At 40.9% G+C, this 17294-nt stretch overlaps 1 protein-coding gene across 1 annotated transcript in view; it reads right to left on the reverse strand.

Moving 5' to 3' along the window:
• LOC132407024 (transcription factor Maf-like) overlaps nt 1–17294 on the reverse strand; it is a 495242-nt gene that overhangs the window by 37374 nt on the left and 440574 nt on the right. The window lies entirely within an intron of this gene.

Raw genomic sequence — 17294 nt, forward strand, 5'->3', positions numbered from 1 at the left:
GAACCTGGTTTGCCTGTACTGTAAACCATTGTTCTAATCACTATGTTACCGTGCTGCCCCATGCTACTTTGAAGTTTGAAGTTTAATTCAGAGCTAGAAGAGAAACTATTAGGACAGGGAATCTAAGAAGAAAGAGTAGTGGACAGATTTTGGTGAGGGATTTAAGAACTTCAGTTCCAGGCAGCTGAACAGTGAGGCAAAGAATGGAAATTTGCTAAGAGCAGGAGGAATGTAATAGAACATAGAACATCATAATAGTACAGCGCACTGCAGGCCATTCAGCCCATGATGTTGTACTGACATTTTAACCTACTTCAAGATCAATCTAACCCTTCTCTCCCAGAGACGTTTCTCAGAGGCTTTTGAGACTGGAGATATTAACAGCGACAGGGAGGGTCAATGCTGTGGAGGGACTCAAATGGGAGAAAGATCATTTTAAAAATAACCTGTCAGGTCCATGACTCCATTACCTGACTGAATCATTTGGTTTATTAAATCTGTAATGAGTATTCCCATCAACAGCTCTCCAGGGAATTGGAGAATATCTGCAAGAAGAATGTGAGGAGCAGCAGAGAATTAAAAGCCCATTCTTCCAAGCTTAGCACAGACATTTATGTCTAAGATGCACTGTCCATCAAACCTCGATCATAGAGAGTTGGCACACTGCAGTCCCACACAGCACTCTGCTCACCACACACTATATTAAGCATTTAATATGGAAATCAGCTTGTCACAAAAATGATACGCGGGGAAGCTGAGACCAGAAAAAAGTAATTTACACTAATCGTATTGGAGGAGGGGAGAAAATTTAAAAAAAAGATTGGGGTGTTCTGTGAGAATTTACAATTTTCCTCTCCCCACATTTTGCTCACTGGCTGGTCCACGTCAAGGATTAGAGAAGGTTACGAAGGGGACAGTGAAAGTGAATCAAGCTGTAATATATTAGAAGCTTTTCAACAGTGCATCGTGTTTCAAGGTCAAGGGCCAAGATTGGATCTGCATGAGTCCACACACTGGTAATTTTAGGGGCTTTTACACAGAATGTGTTTTATACACCAGGGAGAATTGCGATCTGACTCAACCTTTTTAGAATAATGATTAAATAATTACCTCTTTAAACACAAGTGTCTACAATGCTGGGATTTGAAGTTGAAACCTTCAGGACTTAAGCAGCACAAACCTCCACTGTTGATATTCCCCTGCTGGGGTATAGAACCACCTTTTCCTTTTTCCTTCTACTGTTTGCCTGTTTTTTACACAAGGACTAAGACAGAATGCGGCCTGTTGGTCAGATGGTTAGGAAGGCGTATGGTGTGTTGATTTCATTAGTCAGAGGCCTGAGCTGAATAACCATGCGGTAACGTTGCAGATCTATAAAACTCTGTTTAAACCACATTTGTAATATTGTGTTCAGTTCTGGTTGCCTCATTTTAGAGAGGACATTGAAACTTTAGAGAGGGTGCAGAGAAGATTTACCAGGATGCTGCCTGGATTAGAGAACAAGTCTTATGAGGATAGGTTGAGAAAGCTTTTCTGATTGGAGTGAAGGAGGATAAGATGTGACTGGATAAAAGCATTCAAGATGATAAAAGGCATAGATGGAGTGGACAGTCAGAGACTTATGCTCAGGACAGAAATGGTTAAAGCGAGGGGGTATAATTTTAAAGTGATTGGAGGTAAGTATAGGGGAAAGTCAGGGAGGAAAATCTTTTACACAGAGAGTGGTGGGTGTGTGGAATACCTTGCCAGTGGTGATGGTAGAGGCACATACATTAGGGATATTGGGTCATTTAAGAAATTCTTACATAGGCACATGGATGTTAGAAAATGGAGGGCTCTGTGTGACGAAAGGATTAAATTGATTATAGAATAGTGTCAGCACAGCATTGCCGGGTGAAGGGCCTGTACTGTACTATAGTGTCCTATGTTTTACCTAACACATGGTGACCAAGGCTATTTTGACTTTGTGGCTCTACAGAAGATGACATTAGATAGCAACAGAGATTATGGTCCAATTCCGTCTTCCCGCAGGCATTGACAATAATCAAAGACCCCAGTAGCTAACTCTGGCTGAAATTACAGATCTGGGATTGAACTGCTTCAATAGATTTACTTTTAAATGTCACAGCTAATTTGTTTTAGCTTGATGGCAGCAATCCAGTTCCATGTTGAATATTGCTCTGAGTTTTTTTCTCTTTTTTTCACCAAGAATTCTCTCTTATCAATTTACAAATAGTGAAAACGACATTCAGATTTATTGGATTAAGGATGATTGCTGATTTTACAGAGGTCTTGTCCCATTAGATTGATTCAGTCAAGCTAAAGAGATGTCATTTTAAAGGTCTTGTTTCATTTTAGTAGATGGGAAGAGAACATTCCCTGAAATTCTCTTACGTTTAAGTGCTTTTTCAAACATTGCTAAAAGATTGTGTGGCCTAAAATTACTGAGATTGTGAGGTTAGCTGATAAATTTTATTTGAAGAAAATATTATTTTCTTCACATAATTTATCAACTCTTTGTGAGAACACAAGGAGGAAATGAAGTGTCCTGTTTATAAAATACCAAAGCATATTGAAATTTTACTGAAAAATGGTTGTAAGGAAGAAGGAAGCAGAGTCCTTAAAAATGCCTTTATAAAGGAACCATCTCATTTTATTGTTAATTAAGGGTTTGCCGTTGAGACAATGAAATGTTCCAACCAAACTGGATGGCTCAAGTCTCCGACAGCAACTTGTGCTTACTATAGATTTGCAAAACATCAGATGGTGCTGCAGAATAAAATATGATATATTGATGCATATTAGCAGAGATAACCAAGCCCTTAGTAGATCTTAGGTAGAGATGTGAAAGAAGAAAGAGGAAGAAGGAAAAGGTTTAAAGATTAATCTTACTGTGAAACATCAAAACATACAATGAAATGCATCATTTGCATCAACAAGCAATACAGTCCACGAATGTGCTGGGAGGGGGGCAGCCTGCAAGTGTCACCACTCTTCCTGTGCCAGTGAGCATTCCCACAACTTACTTATCCTAACCACATGTCCTTGGAATGTGGGAGGAAACTGGAGCACCCAGGTGAAATCAGTGTGGTCATGGGTAGAGCATACGAACACTTTACAGATAGTGGCAGGTAATTGAACGCATAACAACAAGTTCTGTGCCTCATTCTTGACTTCTGAACAACCTTTGGAATACAAAAACATCAGGATCCAACATAGACAGATCAGACTTTGCACCTGCAATGGGTTCCAGATATGGAAGATGACCATTTGAGTTACAGTTCAGTAAATTGCTAGTGTGAGTATGCAGGATTGGATGAGAGATGAGAAGTATATGGAACTGAGTCACTTGCTCAATGATCTTCAAGCAAAGGCAGAGGCAGGTGCTGAAAAGTTCATAAGTGTGCAATAGGCACACACAAATGCACAAGTTAGCTCAATGGGGTTTGTTCCCAAGATCGAGAAGACATATCAGAGTTAGTAAGGATTTCAGGTATCTTTTACAACAGCAAGGAAACACGAGACAGACATAAGGTCCAAAGAACAAAGATCATCTTGTTTATTTTTTGCACAAAAATGACAGAAATGGTGGTGTAACACACACAAAATGCTTGACTGAGTTCCTTCAGCATCCTGTGTGTGTTGTTCCAGATTTCCAGCATCAACAGAACCTCTTGTGATTTAGAAGTGGTGGTGTGGTCCCATGTGTGCACTTAAGGTCATAGAGAACTACAGCACAGAAAAGCAACCTTTGATTCATCAAGCCCATGCCAAACTGTAATTCTCCCTAGTCCCATCAACCTGTGCCTGCACCATTGCCCTCCATACCCCATGATGCACTATCAATAACTCACTCTGAGACGTAAGGCGAAATATCGACTTTTATTGACTGGAAGAAGGAACAAGCAGTGAGTGACCACCATACTACATCCTGGAGACTGAGAGGCCGGGCTCAGGCCTTGATCGCCTTTATACAGGGGTCTGTGAGAGGAGCCACAGGAGCAGTCATCAGGGGGCGTGTCCAGACAGGTATATGTAGTTCACCACACCCAACCCATCCATAATCAGTACTGTGCAACAGCCTTAGGCACATATATATATAAAACTAGGGTGCCAAAGCCTTTTGCACAATACTGTGTTTGTCAATCTGGAGCAGAGAGCGAGTTTGTAAATTTGGCAGGAGAACAGGATGTTGGGAATACCAAGGGTGGAGTGCTGCAGGAGGGGTGTGGGACAGGTGGCAGAGAAAGAGTGCCAGGGTGGGATGATGGCACAGGTGCAGACACGCCCTGACATGGAATTTGTTATTTTTTGTGGCAGCAGTACATTGCAATACATAAAATTACTACAGTACTGTGTGCAAAAGTCTTAGATGCCCTAGCCTCCCCTCCCCCCCTCTCTCTCTCTCTCTCTCTCTCTCTCTCTCTCTCTCTATATATATATATATATATATATATATATATATATACACACACACTCACATGGTCACACCACCCTCTGACTGAAAAAGCTTCCCCTCATGTTCCCCTTAAACACTTCACCTTTCACCCTCTACCCATGGTCTCTAACTCTAGTCTTACCTAGCCTCAGTGGAATAAGCCTACTTGCATCTACCTTATCTATACCTCTCTATACCGGAGTTGGGGACGCGGTGTGCGAAGAAGCGGAAGTGAGGCGAGTGGGCAGGAGTCCGTGCCAGTGAAAAAGTAAGGCCTAGCTGGCCAGCCCTCCCGTCCATTCTGCTCTCCAATGGACATTAAATTGGACTACATCTGTGGCAACGAAATACTCGGCGGGAGTACAGAAACGGACGGAATCCCGGACGCCGTCATTCAGCTGATTATTTATGTAACAGATTTTCCCCCAAGCCATTGGACTACCAACATACTGCCCTCTGCTGTGCCTATTGTCTTGTTTATTATTTATTGTAATACTGGCACTGTTCTGTGTTAATTTAAGCAGTCCTGGGTAGGTCTGCAGTCTAGTGTAGTTTTTGTGTTGGTTTATGTTGTTCAGTGTAGTTTTTGTATTGTTCATGTAGCACCATGGTCGTGTAAAACGTTGTCTCATTTTCACTGTGTATTGTACCAGCAGTTACGGTCGAAATGACAATAAAATGTGACTTGACTTGATAATTTTGTATACCTCTATCAAATTTCCCCTCTTTCTCCTATGCTCCAGGGAGTAAAGTCCTAACTTAATCAAGCTTTCTCTATAACTCAGGTCCTCAAGTCAAATCTTTGTCAATTTTTTCTGTACTATTTCAATCTTGTTGATATCTTTCCTGTAGGTAGGTGAACAGCACTGCACCCAACACTCCAGATTAGGCCTCACCAACACCTTATTGAAAGTCTTCAGAAACTACACTTCTGCATTAATTACAAGTCATAATTATGGCATTACATACTGGTAGAGATTATGATTCAGGCCAATTCAGGCATCTTCATTCACCTTCAGGGTATCACTTACAAGGCCAGCATTTAGCGCTCATCCACTTTGGCCCTCCTTGAAGGCTTGTTACTGAGTGACTTGTTTGGGCATTTTGGATGACATGAACCAGACCTGGTGGATTATCTGCCCAGAAGCACATTAGTGAGGCAGAAGAGGTTTCCCGACAATCTGGAAGCTTGCTGATCATCTATACGAAGACTAATTGTTGTGGCAAATTCCAGATTATAAAGTAAATTTAAGTTTCACGAGCTACTTTCCTGGGATTTAAACTTGGGTCTCTGGATTGTTAGTCCAAGACACTGGATTACTAGTCAGGCAAATTAATCATCTCAGAACCTTATGGTAACATAACAGTGAAAGTGTAAAACATGAGTTCATAAAGCAGATGTTAAACCAAAAGTTTAAGCAATTAATTATCAAAAGTGTCAAGCAATCCCTATCTGAGTGACAGATTGTAGTTTTATATTCACATACTGTTAAAGCCTAGGCATCCTTATTTTGCATTAACCCTTTTCTAGTCAATACTATTCATTTATTTCTGACTCAGATGCGTTCTAGGAAGAAATTGTCTCAGAAATATGACAGGCCCTCAGGCAAACAATTCGGTGGAGTGCTCCTGGTTCAGTTCACTGTTTGTTTAAATTTGAGAACAACTTGAAGATCTTAACTAACTTCAGATGACTCCCATTGTATAACATTGCGCCAGACTTTCATCCCAAGGAACAGATTTCATCCTTTGTGTTCTAACTAGTTTAATAGTCCTAGATGAATTGGGAAATATAGATAATCTCTGTCCTGCCGTATCCACTTTTCACTTCCTACCTGTAAACCACCCCCCCGCCCCCAATGGCTATTGCTTAATACAAGATTTCCCAGCCTGGGATCCACCGACCACTTGGTTAATGGCAAGGTTGCGTGGCATAAAAAAGGTTGGTTGGTTTAATAGTTTTTCTGTAAAGTGCTAGTTTAGTACTCACTAAGGAGAGATGAATATACAAAGAAATGATATTCCTAAAATAATAATTTTGGAAACATGGAATAAATGATAAATGTGACTAGTAAATGTGACCATGAATCTGACATGCCCCAAAGCTGTTTTTATATGATGAAGGAGTTTGGGAGTTGCAATGAAGGAAACAAGCTGACACAAGTCGTATTTTGAGAACTGGTTTTCATGATTTTGCACACTTACCCTTTACTTATTTTACTTACAGCCACGATAACAGGCAATTCAGGCCCAAAAAGGCCCCTGCTGCCCAATTACACCCATGTGACCAATTAACCTGCTGACCCACACGTCTTTGGAATGTGGGAGTTGCAGAGCAGACTCCTCAGGCTGAATGGCCTAATTCTGCTCCTTTGTTTTATCATCTTATGGAAAATGGAGCACTTGGATAAAACTCATGTGGCCACAGGGAGAACATACAAACTCCAGTCTTAGTCGAGCACCAATTTCCTTGTGGAAAGTTTTTCACTCAAATAGATTCTCTGTGGTTTAGACCATTTCTTTATTTTGGAAAAACAAGTGATTTTGGACTGTCATTCCTAAAGCTCTTCACCATAGAGGATTTGTTTTATTTGATGTATACTTGGATTACCTTGAGAGTAATTGATAGAGATTGATTTTAGATGTTAGTCAACACTTCCATTATTATAGCATCATGGGGCTACCAGGATGGTTGAAGACAACTGGATGCACACTCTTCTTCCTTTTGTTTGGAAATTCCTTTGTTTCTTCTTGTGCTGGTCTCTTTCTATGTCCAAGTGTCAGGGGCATGACAAAATGGTAGTAACTTTTTTATATGTCATCTAGGAAAACCACAAACTTAATTTGCTTTTGGAAGCTTGTATACCTCAATGACCTGGAGAGCTACGTATGTTGGCTGGAGTCAAGGCTTGATGCTTTGGCTCTTGGTAGGGTCACCCATGACAAACAGGTCAAAGGGTAGAGGTCAGACTAAAAGCAGTTCGCCAGTCCTCCAGATTCGGGGGTTCAGGGCTAACAACTCTGACTGATAAAACAAAATTATTACAGAAACAGCAATGAAGAACCCTTCTACGTCTGAGAGTGACGTCACTTCCGAGTCTCCATCCAGGACTTGCGTGACCGAAAGTAGCGAAAACTGAGCAGAAGCTACTGACATGATGAAGGAAGCCCTGAACGCTGCCAGGGATGGGGGACCTTATTTACTGCCCTAAATGCCAGTGGTGTAATAGGCAGTAAGTAAGTTGTATCCTTCAAAGCATGGGAGAGGCAATGGTAAACCAGTTTTGTTTTGACAACCTCTAAAATGAGCATCGAAAAAGTTGGAAGCAAATACGTTGCCTTTTAGGCTGTTTCAGGCAGCAGTTAAGAGTGAAACATGTTGGTGCAGAAACAAAAGCATATACAGGCCACACCAAGCAAGGATAAATTTCCTTCCCTGAGGTGACATTAGTGAATCATTAGAGTTCTTATTACAGATCAACAGCTTCATGGTCTCTTTTACTCACATCAGATTGTTTTAATTTCCAGACTTTTTAACTGAATCCAAATTCTTAAATTGTCCTGGTGGGATTTGAATGCACATTCTCTGGATTAAACAGTTTTATATAAAGAAATTTGAGAACTGGGGATGGGAAAATGTAATCTTGCTGCTCATGCAGCGTTGGCAGATAGAAGGCTGGTTAACTAGACTGGAGTTAAAGAATCAAGAACAAAACACATCAGTAATTAAGGAGATAGCAAACTGTTTCAAGTGGAATCCGAAATTCTTATGGAATAGCTCATTGATGTGGTGTATTAGATTTTGATAAGGTGCACCCTGAGTGGTAATTAAACAAAAATGGTACAGGTGAGATTGAGGATGATATATTAGGGTAGACTGATGATTAGACAAAAACTGATTAACAATGGATGAGTAATACTTGGTCTGGGGGAGATTCTAATAACTATAGTGCAACAAGAGTCAGTTCTCAGGCTCCAGGCTCAAGCTTCAATTGATGGCAGTTACTAGGATGAAGGGAACAAGTGTAATATATCCAAATTTGGGGATGATTCAAAGCAGCGTGGTGGTGCAAATTTTGAGGAGGGTGCAGCGATGATTCTAGAATTGAAAGGCTTGGCATGTGAGGAATGTTCGATGGCTCTGGGCCTCTACTCACTGGAATTCAAAAGAATGAGGAGTAACGTCATTGAAACCTATCAAAAGTTGAAAGGCCTTGATAGAATGGATGTGGAGAGGATGTTTCCTATGGTGGTGGTGTCTAAAACCAGAATAGAGGAGTGTCCTTTTAGAACGGAGAAGAGGAGGAATTTTCTTGGCCAGAGAGTGGTAAATCTGTAGAATTCGTTGCTGCTGGTAGCTGTGGAGGCCAGGTCACTAAGTATATTTAAGGCAGAGGTTGATAGATTCTTGATTAGACAGGGCATGAAGGGATACAGAAGGAAGGCATGAGACTGGGGCTGAGAAGGAAAATGGATCAGTCATGATGAAATAGCACAGTAGGCTCGATGGGCCAAATGGCCTAATTCTGCTCCTGTATTTTATGGTCTTATGATTTATCCTTATTCAGATAAGGTAGGTGAATGGTAGATAGAGTATGCCGTGAAAAATATGATACTAGCCACATAGATACTTTTGGCCATACTAGATTGGCACCAGAATGTTTGGTGACTCTTGCGGGCTGCCCCCAGCATATCCTTAGGCTGTGTTGGTTGTTAACTCAAACGTAGGTGAATGAACATACTAAAGAAGAACATTTTTTGTAAATGACAAGTGTTCAGAGGAAACTGGGTATCTTTGTACACAAATCAATGAAAGTTAATATTCAGGTACTGCAAGCAACAAGGAAGGCAAATAATAACTTTCTCTTTACTTTTATATTCAAATTTTCTTGCCTCGAAGTACATCATATTAAATATATATCTGCGCTTGTATTGTATCTGTACCACCAGGCTCAAAGACCACTTCTATCCAACTGCTATAAAACTATTGAATAGTTCCCTAGTATAAGAAGATAGACTCTTGATCTCATAATCTACCTTGCTGTGAACTTACTGTCTACCTGCTCTGCATTTGCTCTGTGCAGTAACACTTTATTCTGCACTCTGTTATTGATTTACCTTGTACTACCTCAACTGCTCTGTTGAAATGAACTGATGGATGGTATGCAAGATAAGTTTTTCACTAAACCTCAGTACATGTGAATATAATAAACCAATTTACCAATTTACAAATCTGGTCTCCCTACCCGAGGAAGAATGTACAAACGTTTGTATTTATGGTAAAGGAAGAGGAGCAAATTGACTCCAGGGATGGGGTGGTGGGCAGATGTCTGACATTGTGAGAAGGCATTAAGCAGACTGGGCTAATGCTGTCTAGTGTTTAAAAGAATGAGAGTGATCATGTTTCAAATGTTCAGCATTCTAGTTGGGCTTGATAAGGCAGTTACTAGAATGGTGTTTCCCCTGTTGAGATGTCTAGAATTGGGCAACTCAAGGGTTCGGGTTTACAAGGCAGAGGGAAAAGGAGTCTTCAGCCAGAATCTCTGGAATTGTGTTTTCAAGATGTCTGAATATATTCAAAATGAAGATCAATATATTTTTGGATATTGTGGGAGTTCAGAGATTATGGGGTCTGTGCATGCAAGGGCCATTGTCTAATTTTTTCTTCTATATTATGTATTGCATTGAACTACTGCTGCTAAGTTAACAAATTTCATGTCGCATGCCGGTGATAATAAACCTGATTCTGATTCTGAAATGAACCTCAGTGCATTATTCATTTAATTTAGTATTATTTGTTTATTCTCAGATCTATCATCTTTTTTGCACTTTGCTTGCTTATCAGTCTTTGTTTATAGATAGTTTTTCATAAATTCTAATGTATTTCTTTCTCTTCCTGTAAATGCTTGCAAGGAAATTAATCCCAGGGCAACGTATGGTGACTTACACATACATACTTTGATAATAAATTTACTTTGACTTGACTTGCTTCGCAAGAGTAGAAAGAATAGGATTGCTCACAGTTGATTAACCCCACACTGAATGTGAAGCAGTGGAGTAAAGACTTTATAGTGTACAGGGCCCCTGTTGAAACATCACAATAGCCTTTACACTTCTGACTTGAATTCCGCTAAGGTGTTGGGCACGCAACAGTCAATTTTCACACAGCCAGTTCTCAGAACCCACAGTACGATAAGGGGTAGATGATCTGTTGATCGGGGAAGGATAACTGCCAGGTAGGAAGACAGCTCATCCTTACAGTAGTAGTATATCTTGTTTTTATCCTCTTGGGAGAAAGTCTCAAATTTTGCATTCATCCAAAATATAAGGCTATCTGACAGTACAATCACACTCCTGCAGTAATACAGTGTTTCTAGGTTGTGATTTGAAAACCTAGTTAAATCCTCCAACTTCAAATATAATAATAGAAACAGCTGAACTGTTCTGCTGCTCTTCTCCCCATGAATATGGAGATACTTAACCAGAAGTACCAACACATTGCTCTAATTATAATTTACCAATAGTGGAGTTGCTCATAATGAATGCATAACATGTCCCATGCTGGAGCGTTCTGAAAAGAGGGTCAATAAACAGTTTATTGAGAAATAATTAATAGTTCATTGCTGGGCAAGAATAGAGCAAATATTAACTCAACAAACAATGATCACCCTGGACCTCATTACATATTCTAACATGCTTAGCTATTGTCTGTTTCCTCATGCTGAGAAGCCACCAATAACAAATTGAAATCATTTATTATTCGAAAGACAAATTTCAGGATCTGGTATAACCACAGAATGTAGGACACAGAATGATACAGCACATGAATAGTCCCTTTAATGCAAGATATCTGTGCTAGACATGATGACAAGTTAAAGGAAACCTCTTCTGTCTGCATATGATCCGTATTGCTTTATCCTCTGTATGTTCAGAGGTGAGGCTGGTGGGTTGTGCAGTGGGGAGTGTTTAGCTCCATGCCTGGGTGGCTTCAGTAGATCACACAGAATATAAACGAGGTATTTGGCAGCATGAGGGTTAATTGGTTAAAACAGTAATCCCCTGCTTTCTGACTAAATATGTTTGGTCCAGGAATATATAAACACCAGGATGTCTGCAGATGCTGGAAATCCAAAGCAACACACACAAGGTACTGGAGAAACTCAGCAGGTCATCAGCATCTGTGGAAATGAATAAATAATCGACATTTCAGGCTGAGACACTTCTTCAGGACCGAATATATTATAGTTCTTTCAAAGTCCAAGACATGCCCTTTTCTCATTACTATCTTGGGTAACCCTAGTAATTTCTAAGGTAAGGATATGTTTGGCACAACTTTGTGGGTCGAAGGGCCAGTATTGTGCTGTAGGTTTTCTATGTTTCTATGTTTTCTATCAGGAGGTACAGGAGCCTAAAGGTAAGGCCTAAAAGCCTAAAATTCATTGTTTTAAGAGCAACTTCTTCCCATTTGCCATCACATTTCTTAACAGCTTGTGAACACCTTTTGCTATCTTTACGTACTATTTATTTATGTTTTATATTTCTTATTGTAACTTAGAGAATTTTTTAATGCATTGCATTGTACTGTTGATGCAATATAACAAATTTCATGACATACATCAGTGATGATAAACCTGATTCTGATTCTGACTATATAGCAGAAAAAAGAGGGTAAGACATTATTCCAGTCCTGAAGAAGAGGCATAAGACATAGGAGCATAATTTGACTATTTGGCCCATAGAGTCTGCGCTGCCATTCCATCGTGGCTGACTTATTATCCCTCTCAACCCCATTTTTCCACCATTTCCTCATAAACTTGCTAATCTAAAAAAAAACCTCATCCCTGTTATAAAGGGACGATCTTACATTCTAAGGTGTATCCTGTGTTCCAGACTCCCCTAACAACCTCTTCACATCCACTATCTAGACTTTTCAATATTCAATAGGTTTTGTTAAGATTTCCCCGCATTCGTCTCAACTCCAGTGCATACAGGCCCAGGACCATCAAATACTCCTCGTATATTGACACTTTCATTCTGGGTACCATTTTTGTGAACCTCCTCTGGACCGTCTCCAATGCCAGCACACTATTTCTTAGATTCATTTTTTCATTATGGGCTTTGTCGTATGACGTGGACGATCATGGTTTTGACAATGATTGTTCCTGGCAAATTTTTCTACAGAAGTGATTTGCCATTGTCTTTTTCTGGGCAAAATCTTTACAAGGGGGGGTGAACCAAGCCATTAACATAAGACCAAAGAGCATCACACATAGGAGTAGAATGGGGCCATTTGGCCTATCGAGTCCGCTCCGTCATTTCATCATAGCTGATCCAATTTTCCTCTCAGCCCCAATTTCCTTCCTTCTCCCCATATCCCTTCATGCCCTGATCAGTCAGGGATCTATCAACCTCTGCCTTAAATATACATGCAGACTTGACCCCCACAGCTGCCTGTGGCAAAGAATTCCACAGATTCACCACTCTCTGGCTAAAGAAATTCCTCCTCATCTCCGTTCAAAAGGATACCCCTCTATTCTGAGGCTGCGTCCTCTGGTCTTAGACTCTCCCACCAAAGCAAACATCCTCTCCACATCCACTCTTTTAAGGCTTTTCACCATACTCAATACTCTTGCAGGTGTTGCATAACCAGGGCGTGATATGCACCAGCTGCTCATAAGACCATCCACCACCTGATCCCATTGCTTCACGTGACCCTGATCGGGGTGGGGAGTGGGTGTGGAGCAGGTGCTTCACCTTACCCAAGGGTAACCTGCAGTCTAGTGGAGGAAAGGAGCACCTTTCACCTCCTTTGGCAGTGACGTATTTCCACCCCGCTACCCAAATTTCTTAGATAAACAGTCCAAAACTGTTCATCACCTTCCAAGTTTATTCTGACAAATGCCTTTATAAAGATAGATCATCAAAAGCTTGAGCTGAGGCATAGACCTAAAGAGAGGGGAAGAGTTGCATTGTTGCAGTGAACATTATTGGTGTACTTAAACGCCATGCATGGAAATATGCAGTGTTGGTAATGTAATAGCCCCCTTCGGTAGAGCAGGCTTACCTGTTAAACAGCTACCTTTACATGTGTCTGTGCCTCTTTAAATGCATTCTGTTATGCAAGTTTTACTTTGATTCAAACCAGCTGCAAATTTTGAATGACTTCAAATTTGCGGCTATCCTGTAAACAAGGTTTAAATTTAGTCATAAATAACAGAAAACAGATTAAAATAAAACTTCTAGCTGTGAGCTCAAGCTCTGAAATATATTTAACCCTTTTGACGTATTCACTTAAAAAGAAATCTCACCCACTGCCTTTTGCAAAGTAAGGAGTTGAGAAAGGGGCCAGTTAATGTGTGTGTAGCATAAATTATTTTGCTGGTGCTCAGTTCTGTCATGGGATCCTGGGATTCATGCATGAAGGCAGAAAGTGCATAAACAGGCAAGTTATGTAGGACTTTGGTTAAAACCCTGGTTAGACCACAACGTGAAATCATTTATTTATTCATCAGGAATCTGAGCAATACAGCATTTATTACCATCTCAGATTACTCCTGAGAAGGTGGGGGTGAACTGCTTTCAAGGACTTCTAAGTCCCTTTGAATACCAACGTTTCCCAGTCTCCAGCCAGTTAAAATAAAAACTAATCATTTCTGCTTCTTTTATAGAAAGTAAATAACCTTATGTTTTTCCATGTTTTAGCCCATTTTGTCATCCAAATCACTGGCTTGTCTATCTTCCCTTGAAGTCCTTTCACATCATCAGTACTCTTCACAATCCCGTTTCTTTCCATGTCTTCAACAAACCTCAGATAAAATTATGATAGTCATAGATAGGGTCCATGCACACACTTCCTTTTCACAGTGTTAGCAAACCAAGAATTAGGGGGCCTACCTTGAAGGTGAGAGGAGAGAGACTTAATCCTATCATGGGGGAGTCTAGGACCAGTGGTACAGCTTCAAGATAGAAGGATGTTCCTTTAGAACAGAGATGAGGAGGAAATTTCATCAGCCAGTCAATGGGTGAATCTGTGGACTTCATTGCCACAGACAGCTCTGAATTCCAAGCCTTTGGGTATATTTAAAGTGGAGGTTGATACGTTATTTTTTAGTAAGGGCATCGATGGTATGGGAAGAAGGCAGGAGAAGGGGATTGAAGGGGATAGTAAATCAACCATTATTGAATTGTGGAGCAGCCTCAATGGTCCAAAGGCCTAATTCTGCCCGTATGTCTTATGATCTTATGGAAACTGAAGGGCATCTTTTTCACCCAGAGTGTGATCAGTATATGGAATGAGCTGCCAGAGGAAATGGTTGAGGGAGATATTGTATATCAACAACATTTAAAAGATACCTCACAAGTACATGGATAGGAAAGGTTTGGAAAGAAATGGGCCAAACACAGACAAATAGAACTAGTGCAGTTGGAAACCTTGATTGATAGAAAAAAACAAAAGAAAATCTGAAGATGTTGGAAATCCAAGCAACACATGCAAAATGCTGGAGGAACTCAGCAGACCAGGCAGCATAGAACATAGGAGTCTACAGCACATTACAGGTCCTTCGGCCCGCAATGTTGTCTGACCATGTAACCTACTCTAGAAACTGTCTAGGATTTCCCTAGTGCAGAGCCTTCTATTTTTCTAAGCTCCATTTACCTATCAAGAGGCTCTTAAAAAACCCTATTGTACCCGCTTCCACCACTACTGCCGGCAGTGCATTCCATGCACCCACCACTCTCTGTATGAAAAACTTACCCCTGACATCGCCTTGGTACCTACTTTCAAGTACCTTAAGCTATTCCCCATTGTGTTAGCCATTTCAGCCCTGGGAAAAAGCCTCTGGCTATCCACACGATCAATGCCCCTCATCATCTTATACACCTCTACCAGGTCACCTCTCACCCTCTGTTGCTCCAAGGAGAAAAAGCCAAGTACACTCAATTATTCTCATAAGGTATGCTCTCCAATCCAGGGAACATCCTTGTAAATCTAAATCTAAATCGCATCGTTGTAGATGTAAATTCCAAGCATCTTTGGAAAAGAGTAAACTGTCGAGCCTTTGAGCTGAGACTCTTCATCAGGACTCTTCATTGCTATGAACCATTTGGGCCGAAGGTTTTCTTTCTGTGCTCCGTGACTCTAAACCAGGAGATGTTACCTTTAGCCAAATTGTCTAAGAACCCATGGACAGAACTTCACCATTTCTCTTTTTCAATGTTTATGTTTTATTGTAATTGATATATTTTTTAATGTTTTGCACTCTACTGCTAAGGGCGGCAGGTTGGAGAAATATCTCTACCAAATGAGGTGTAAGGCACTCCTTCCCTCCATTAGCCTGCAGATCACCCTTGGGCAAGGTGTACTGCTAAGCCCCCAATCAGGGCCATATGAAGCCATGGTGGATGGTTGTAGGAGCTGCTGGTGCATATCGCAAGTCCTGGTTATGTGACCACTGATGCTAGGCTGAAGAGTATTGATAATGGCTGGTGTCATCTGTTTTGTAGAAACACTGCCCAGAAACAGACAGTGGCAAATTTTGCCAGAAAAATCATAGTCATGGAAAGATCACAATTGTCTACACCTTACAACATGGCACATAACAAACAAACTATACTGCTGCCATGAAACACCTAATTTCATGACATGTGTCAGTGGTAACAAACCTGGTTCTGATTCTGCCATAGATTGTGAATCACTTGCACCTGAGCATCTATCACTGCAGTAGGCCAACGGCCACAACTTGCCATTAATATGTATATAAAGACTAAGCAACTGGAGGACAAATCACAAATGAACAGTGCACTGATAATGTCTCCTTGCCTGGTGATGAAATGTTTGTAAATTGATTGCCAAGATCAGAGAACCACTCAACCCAACCATCAAGCACCTGAGCTGCACATTTTCCGAGTTATTTCCAGCAGCTTGCAAGCTTGAGAAGGGCCACTTCACAGCTCTCAGACTTCATCAGTACGTTCCTCCCCATTCTTAACAATGCTACAATTCAATTTATGGGTTATTAATCTGGAGTAATATAGGCTCCACAGGACAAAACAAAGTAGTCACTTTAAAGTGTTTAAAACAATGATGAGTCTAATTATTTCCTCTGGTAAAGTGACTCCAAACAATGAGTGCAGGATTTTAATTTAATATATAAATGAGGTTGTTCAGGTTGGAATTTAGTCTGAACTTCTACTCAAAACCTCCAAGAGGACCACAACATTATTGTGGTTTGGAGGCTTGTGTGCCTCAATGACCCAGAGAGCTGTGTTGCCTGGAATCCAGGCTTTGTGCTTTGGCTGTTGGTAGGATCACCCATGCCAAACAGGTCCAAGGGTAGAGGTCAGACTAAGAGTGGCCCACTGGTCCTCCAGGTTCAGGGGTTCAGCTCAAGGCTAACAACCCTGACTGGTAAAGCAAAATTGTTACGGGAAAAGCAATGAAGAACCCTTAGCGTAGTGGGTTAGCACAACATTTTACAATACGGGTAACCCGGGTTCACCTCCTGCCGCCACCTGTAAGGAGTTTGTATGTGCTCTCTGTGACCGCGTGGATTTCCTCAGGGTGCTCCGGTTCGCTCCCACATACCAGTTGGTAGGTTAATTGGACATTGTAAATTGTCACGTGATTAGTCTGGGATTATCCCAGGGGTTGCTAGGCGGCATGGCCTGAAGGCTGAAAGGGTCTATTCTGAGCTGTGGTTCAATAAATAAAATACTATATTTGAGTGAGACAGTGTTCCTGATTCTCCACCTGCGACTTGCATGACTGACAGTAGTAAAAACCAAGCTACTGACACAATGAAGGAAACCCTCAACACCGCCAGAGAGGGAAGACCTTCATTGCGGCATATTGGGC

This window comes from Hypanus sabinus, chromosome 17, assembly GCF_030144855.1.
Source record: "Hypanus sabinus isolate sHypSab1 chromosome 17, sHypSab1.hap1, whole genome shotgun sequence".
NCBI classification, from domain to species: Eukaryota; Metazoa; Chordata; class Chondrichthyes; order Myliobatiformes; family Dasyatidae; genus Hypanus; species Hypanus sabinus.